Here is a 7,996-nt window from a genome sequence, read left to right on the forward strand (position 1 = left end):
CTAGTGTCAGAGACTTCTTTTCAGGTTATCTTCTCTGAGAGTGACTCTTAACAGCATATTGCTGTGTATTTTTTCTTTATATACGTTGCATTCTGACCATAGTTTCCCCTACCTCCACTAACCCCAGCACCACTTCCCATCTCTCTTGTGCCCTAAATCCATTCCTCTTCCATTTTCCTTAAAACTAGATTAGGTCTCACAGAGATATTAACTAAAAATGACATAACAAAAGTTACAGTAAAGTAACACCTACTCCCTCATATTAAGGTTGGACAAGGCAACCAGTCGGAAGAAAAGGGTCCCTAACAAAGGCAAAGTGTCAAAGATATCTTCTACACAGCATTCTGTGTATATATGTATGCACGCACATCAATATAGCCTCTAGAAGAAGCACAAACAAAGAACATCCAACAAACCATAAGCTGCAGCACAGTCCACAGAAATCAAGATGAATTTAGGTGGCATCACAGACCACTGAAATTGCCATGGCCTCCAGTAGTAGCAAGGACCAAAGACATCAACAAAGGCCTCAGACACAAAACAGACTATGGACACTATCATGGCTTACACAGAGGTGGCCTGTGATACCACCTGAGAAATTGGTGATGTCCATTCTCTAACTTATGTTGGAATAGTTAGTACTGTTATACCTGAAGGCCAGATGGATGTCTATGGCCCACATTGTGTCCAAAGGCCATGTGGATAACCATCATCTATGTTGCCATCTGATGACAGGTTGAGGTCAGAGGGCCAAGCTAGCACCAGGAACTATGTTGATGTGTGTGACCTGGGATGCTTCTGGAGATCCTCTTGATATCTGAGCTTCATGTTGTGGCTGGCATCCATGTTAAAATCCATAGCCTTGCTGCATCAAGGGTGGTCTTGATGCCCATGTCCCATTTTACCACCAAAGGCTCTGGGGACGTCCATTGACTGTGGTCACCAGAAACCATGTGGAACACTATGCAGCCACTGGCTATAAAGGGAAAGAAAAATTCTTTGGCAGTGGTATCAGTAACTGCAGAATCAGAGTTGAGAATGAGAGACATAGGAGGCTTCTTTGTCAACCTGTCTTTCACATCTCAACCCTCAAAAGAAATAAGAAACAGTCTAGATAGGTAAACATTAAAAATTTTCTTAAAATAGTAACTGGAGTGCTGAAATTCATCTTTATCTTTTCAGAATTGACAGATTCCAGTGGGGAGCAGGGATAGAATTAGGAAAGGAATCAATTTTCTATAAAGGGCTGGACACTAGGACTTAGACCATGTTCCACTGAGTATATGAGCAATACAAATTTAATTTGGCATTGTTTTTACTTTCTTTTCTTTATTTTTATTCTCCTTTGATATTGGGTTAGGTCACAAGGGTTGGAATGGATCTGGGAGGACTGGGAAGTGAATGTAACGCACTTGTATAATTTCCAAATTATAAAATACTACATTAAAAAGAATCAGAGGTACCTGCACTTCTGCTGTTTTGTGTGCCACAAGAACACTAACCATAACATACATGCAGATGAGTCACCTAAGACCCATACAGGATCAAAGATGTTGCTGCAGTCCTTGTGAGCACCTCTGGATCATATTTAGTTGCTTCTGTGGCCTGTATTCTTCTGGTGTCTTTGACCAGTCTGTCTCCTAGAATCCTTCCTCCCCTTATTCTTCAGGGTTCCATGGGCTTCACCTAGTGTTTGGCTGCTAGATCATGCCATTCTGATAAAAATTGAGCTGGGTACCATTCTATGAGTTTAACACAATATCATTATAAATCATTGCATTAACTTTTTTGCTTTAGAATTTTGCCAGTAATATTTGATTCTATCACCATTTAGGATGATTTATTTTTCTAGTTTCATGTATTTTACTGCAAGTATTATGGTTTTTTAATGGCTGAGTATTAAGCCATTGTGTAGATGTACTGTATTTTCTTTTATGTTCTTTTGTTGAGAGCCATCTAAGTTGTTTCCAGCTTCTCATGATCATGAATAAAGCTGCTATGAACATAATTGAGCAAGTATCCTTGTGTCAGAGGGAGTTTCCATTGGGTATATTCTCAGGAATAGTATAGCTGGGTCCTGAGGTAGAAAAATTTCCCATTTTCTGAGGAGCTGCCATATTGATTTTCAAAGTGGCTGTACAAGTTTTTATTCCAACCTACATTGGAGGAGTGTTCCTCTTGCTCCAAATCCTATCCAGGATGAACTCTCACCTGAGTTTTTAATCTTACACATTGTGAGAAGTTTAAGATGCATCTCAGTTTTGATTTACATTTCCCTGAGTATTGAGTGTGTTGAACATTTCTGTTAGTGCTTCTCTGATCTTAGAGATTTCTCTGTCAAGAATTTCTCTGTTTAGCTCTGTACCACATTTTAAAAATTGGGTTACTTGGTTTGATAAAAAAGATCATAATAAATAATACATAAAATAGTACATAAGACATAATAAATAATGACACATAAATAAGAACATAGTACAGCATGCCTCTTTGTTGTATGTTGGAACATCTTTGGATTATATGCCCAGGTGTGGTATAGCTGGGTCCTCAGATAGTACAATATCCAATTTTCTGGGGAACCACCAGACTGATTTCCAGAGTGGTTGTAGCAGCTTGCAATCCCACCAATAATGGAGGAGTATTCCTCTTTCTTCACATCTTTGCCAGAATCTGTTGTCACCTGACTTTTTGATCTTAGCAATTCTGACTGGTATGAGGTGGGATATCAAGTTTGTTTTGATTTGCATTTTCCTGATGACTAAGAATGTTGAACATTTCTTTAGGTGCTTCTCAGCCATTGGATATTCATCAGCTGAGAATACTTTGCTTTGCTCTGTACCCATTTTTTAATAGGTTAATTTTATTCTTGGGGGTCTAACTACCTGAATTTTTGTATTTATTAGATATTAGCCCTCTATTAGATGTAGGATTCCTAAAGATCTTTCCCCAGTCTGTTGGATGACTTTATGTCTTATTGACAGTATCTTTTGCCTTACAGAAGCTTTGCGATTTTATAAGGTCTCATTTGTTGATTCTATGTTTTCTCTCCATTAAATTTGATGTTGAATGTTGGCTGCTGGCCTTCTGTATATTGCTTTTATTATGTTTATGACTCCTGATCTCTTTCCTAGGTTTTCTTTATTCAGGGTTGTATCTCTTTATGATTTCCTTATTGTTTCTATTTCCATTTTTCGGTCCTGGATGGTTTTGTTCAATTCCTTCACCTGTTTGGTTGTGTTTTACTATAATTCTTTTTTATTGGATATTTTTTATAGGGTGCACGCCCTATCCACTCCCTCCAACCTCTCACTCCCTGACATTCCCCTACACTGGGGCATCAAGCCTTGATAGGACAAAGGGCCTCTCTGCCCACTGATGCCTGACAAGGCCATCCCCTGCTACATTTGTGGCTGGAATCACAGGTCCATCCCTGTGTACCCTTGAAATGGTGGTTTAGTCAGTAGAAGCTCTGGGGAGTCTGATTGGTTAATATTATTGTTCTTCTTATGGGGTTGCAAATCCCTTCATTTCCTTCAGGCTTTTCTGTAACTCCTCCACTGAGGACCCCTTGCTCATTCTAGTACTTGGCTGTAAGTGTTCACTACTGTATTTGTCAGGCTCTCACAGATCCTCTGAGGAGACAGCTATATCAGTCTCCTGTCAGGATGCACTTCTTGGCATCTACAATAGTGTCTAGGTTTGGTACATGTATAAGGAATGGATCCCCAGGTGATGGCCTTTCCTTCAGTCTCTGCTCTTAGGGCATAAGCCAATGGTGTTTAGTTCTGGAAATTTTCCCCAGTGCCTATGTTTTCGAACCTCTTTCCCACTTTGTCTTCTTTTAGTTTCAGTGTATCTGGTTTGAAGTGGAAGTCCTTGATTCACTTGAACTCGAGCTTTATATAAGGAGATGGGAATGGATTGATTTACATTCTTCTACATGCTAACCTCCAGTTGAACCAGAACCATTGTTTGAAATTGCTATCTTTCTTCCATTGGACGGTTTTAGCTCCTTTGTCAAAGATCAAATGACCATAGGTGTGTGGGTCCGTTTCTGGGTCTTCAATTCTATTTTATTGATCTACCTGCCTCTCTCTTTACCATACTCTGCAGTTTTTTGTAATCACTATTGCTCTGTAAAACAGCTTGAGGTCAGGGAGAATGATTGCACCAGAAGTTCTTTTATTATTGAGACTAGTTTTTTTTTTTTTATCCTGGGTTTTTTGTTATTCCAAATGAATTTACAAATTGCTCTTTCTAACTTTCTGAAGAATTGAGTAGGAATTTTGATGGGGATTGCATTGAATCTGTAGATTGCTTTTGGCAAGAAGGCCATTTTTACTATATTGATCCTGCCAATCCATGAGCATGGTAGATCTTTCCATCTTCTGAGGTCTTCAATCTCTTTCTTCAGAAATTTGAATTTCTTGTCATACAGATCTTTCACTTGCTTGGTTAGAGTCATACAAAGGTAGTTTATATTATTTGTCACTATTGTGAAGGGTGTCATTTCCCTAATTTCTTTCTCAGCCTGTTTATCCTTTGAGTAGGAAGGCTACTGATTGGTTTGAGTTAATTTTATAGTCTAACACTTTGCTGAAGTTGTTTATCAGGTTTATGAGTTCTCTGGTGGAATTTTTGGGGTCACTTGAGTATCCTATCATATCAACTGCAAATATTGATATTTATATTTCTTCCTTTCCAATTTGAATCCATTTTACCTCTTTTTGTTGTCTAATTGCTCTGGCTAGGACTTCAAGTATCATATTGAATAGGTAGGGAGAGAGTGAGCCGCCTTATTTAGGCCATAATTTTAGTGAGATTGCTTCAAGTTTCTCTTCATTGAGTTTGAGGTTTGCTACTTATTTGTTGTAAATTGCTTTTACTACGTTTAGGTATGGGCTTTGAATTCTAGATTGTTCCAAAACTTTTACCATGAAGGGCTGTTGAATTTTGTCAAATGCTTTCTAATCATCTAATGAGGATATCTTGTGTTTTTTCGTTCTGAGTTTATTTATATAGCAGATTGAATTGTTGGATTTCTATATATTGAAATGTCTCTCCATCCCTGATCATGCAGTATGATCATTTTGACGTGTTCTTTGATTCAGGTTGTAAAATTTTTTCGTTGATATTCATAAGTGAAATTGGTCTGAAGTTCTTTCGTTGTTGAGTCTTTGTGTGGTTTACATATAAGTGTAATTGCGGCTTCAAAGAACTAATTGGTTAGTGTTCCTTCTAATTCAACTTTGTTGAATAGATTGAGGAGACCTGGTATAAAGTCTTTGAGGGTCTGATAGAATTTTGCACTAAAACCATTTGGTCCTTGACTGTCCCCACTTGCACACAGTTCCATCCTGCGATATGACGCTTATGACTATTTTATTTCCCTTTTCAAGTGAGATTTAAACACTCTTACTTGGGCTTTCCTTTATTTTTTTATTTTTTTTATTTTTTTTATTAACTTGAGTATTTCTTATATACATTTCGAGTGTTATTCCCTTTCCCGGTATCCGGGCAAACATCCCCCTCCCCCCTCCCCTTCCTTATGGGTGTTCCCCTCCCAACCCTCCCCCCATTGCCGCCCTCCCCCCACTAGTCTAGTTCACTGGGGGTTCAGTCTTAGCAGGACCCAGGGCTTCCCCTTCCACTGGTGCTCTTACTAGGATATGCATTGCTACCTATGAGGTCAGAGTCCAGGGTCAGTCCATGTATAGTCTTTGGGTAGGGGCTTAGTCCCTGGAAGCTCTGGTTGCTTGGCATTGTTGTACATATGGAGTCTCGAGCCCCTTCAAGCTCTTCCAGTTCTTTCTCTGATTCCTTCAACGGGGGTCCTATTCTCAGTTCAGTGGTTTGCTGCTGGCATTCGCCTCTGTATTTGCTGTATTCTGGCTGTGTCTCTCAGGAGCGATCTACATCCGGCTCCTGTCGGCTGCACTTCTTTGCTTCATCCATCTTGTCTAATTGGGTGGCTATATATGTATGGGCCACATGTGGGGCAGACTCTGAATGGGTGTTCCTTCAGTCTCTGTTTTAATCTTTGCCTCTCTCTTCCCTGCCAAGGGTATTCTTGTTCCCCTTTTAAAGAAGGAGTGAAGCATTCACATTTTGATCATCCATCTTGAGTTTCATTTGTTCTAGGCATCTAGGGTAATTCAAGCATTTGGGCTAATAGCCACTTATCAATGAGTGCATACCATGTATGTCTTTCTGTGATTGGGTTAGCTCACTCAGGATGATGTTTTCCAGTTCCAACTATTTGCCTACGTATTTCATAAAGTCGTTGTTTTTGATAGCTGAGTAATATTCCATTGTGTAGATGTACCACATTTTCTGTATCCATTCCTCTGTTGAAGGGCATCTGGGTTCTTTCCAGCTTCTGGCTATTATAAATAAGGCTGCAATGAACATAGTGGAGCATATAATTAGCTTCTTTCGACCTGTGGAATGCCATGTGTGTATCCTGTGCATTTTGGTATGTGCATTAATGGATGTACATTCCATACATGCCATTTGGGATCTGGGTTACCTCACTAAGGATCATAATCTCAAGTTCCATTCAATTGCCTAAAGAAGATATGATGTCTTTGTATATAATATCTGAATAGTATTGTGCTGTGTAAATGTACTACATTTTCTTAATTAATTTGGCCATTGAGAGACATCTAGGGTGTTTCTAGTTTCTGGATGTTATAGATAAATCTGTAATGAATATAATTGAGCCTTTGTAGAATATTAGTACATTACTGGGGTAAATGTCCAGGTGTGGTATATCTCTGTCTTTGTTTAGTTTCAGATACCATGATCCGTCCATTGCTGAGAGTGGCATGTTGAAGTCCCCCACTATTATCCTGTGAGGTGCAATGTGTGCTTTGAGCTTCAGTACGGTTTCTTTTATGAATGTAGGTGCTCTTAAATTTGGAACATAGGTATTCAGGATTGAGAGTTCATCTTGGCGGATTTTTCCTTTGATGAATATGAAGTGTCCTTTCTTATCTTTTCTGATAACTTTTGGTTGAAAATTGATTTTATTCAATATTAGTATGACTTCTCTAGGTTGTTTTTTGGTTCCATTTTCTTGGAGAACCAAGCCGAGAAAGAAATTAGGGAAACGACACCCTTCATAATAGACCCAAATAATATAAAGTACCTCGGTGTGACTTTAACCAAGCAAGTAAAAGATCTGTACAATAAGAACTTCAAGACACTGAGGAAAGAAATTGAAGAAGACCTCAGAAGATGGAAAGATCTCCCATGCTCATGGATTGGCAGGATTAATATAGTAAAAATGGCCATTTTACCAAAAGCAATCTACAGATTCAATGCAATCCCCATCAAAATACCAATCCAATTCTTCAAAGAGTTAGACAGAACAATTTTCAAATTCATCTGGAATAACAAAAAACCCAGGATAGCTAAAGCTATCCTCAACAATAAAAGGACGTCAGGGGGAATCACTATCCCTGAATTCAAGCAGTATTACAGAGCAATAGTGATAAAAACTGCATGGTATTGGTACAGAGAAAGACAGATGGACCAATGGAATAGAATTGAAAACTCAGAAATGAACCCACACACCTATGGTCACTTGATTTTTGACAAAGGAGCCAAAACCATCCAATGGAAAATAGATAGCATTTTCAGCAAATGGTGCTGGTTCAACTGGAGGGCAACATGTAGAAGAATGCAGATCGATCCATGCTTATCACCCTGTACAAAGCTTAAGTCCAAGTGGATCAAGGACCTCCACATCAAACCAGACACACTCAAACTAATAGAAGAAAAACTAGGGAAGCATCTGGAACACATGGGCACTGGAAAAAATTTCCTGAACAAAACACCAATGGCTTATGCTCTAAGATCAAGAATCGACAAATGGGATCTCATAAAACTGCAAAGCTTCTGTAAGGCAAAGGACACTGTGGTTAGGACAAAAGGGCAACCAACAGATTGGGAAAAGATCTTTACCAATCCTACAACAGATAGAGGCCTTATATCC

This window comes from Rattus norvegicus, chromosome X, assembly GCF_036323735.1.
Source record: "Rattus norvegicus strain BN/NHsdMcwi chromosome X, GRCr8, whole genome shotgun sequence".
Lineage (NCBI taxonomy): Eukaryota > Metazoa > Chordata > Mammalia > Rodentia > Muridae > Rattus > Rattus norvegicus.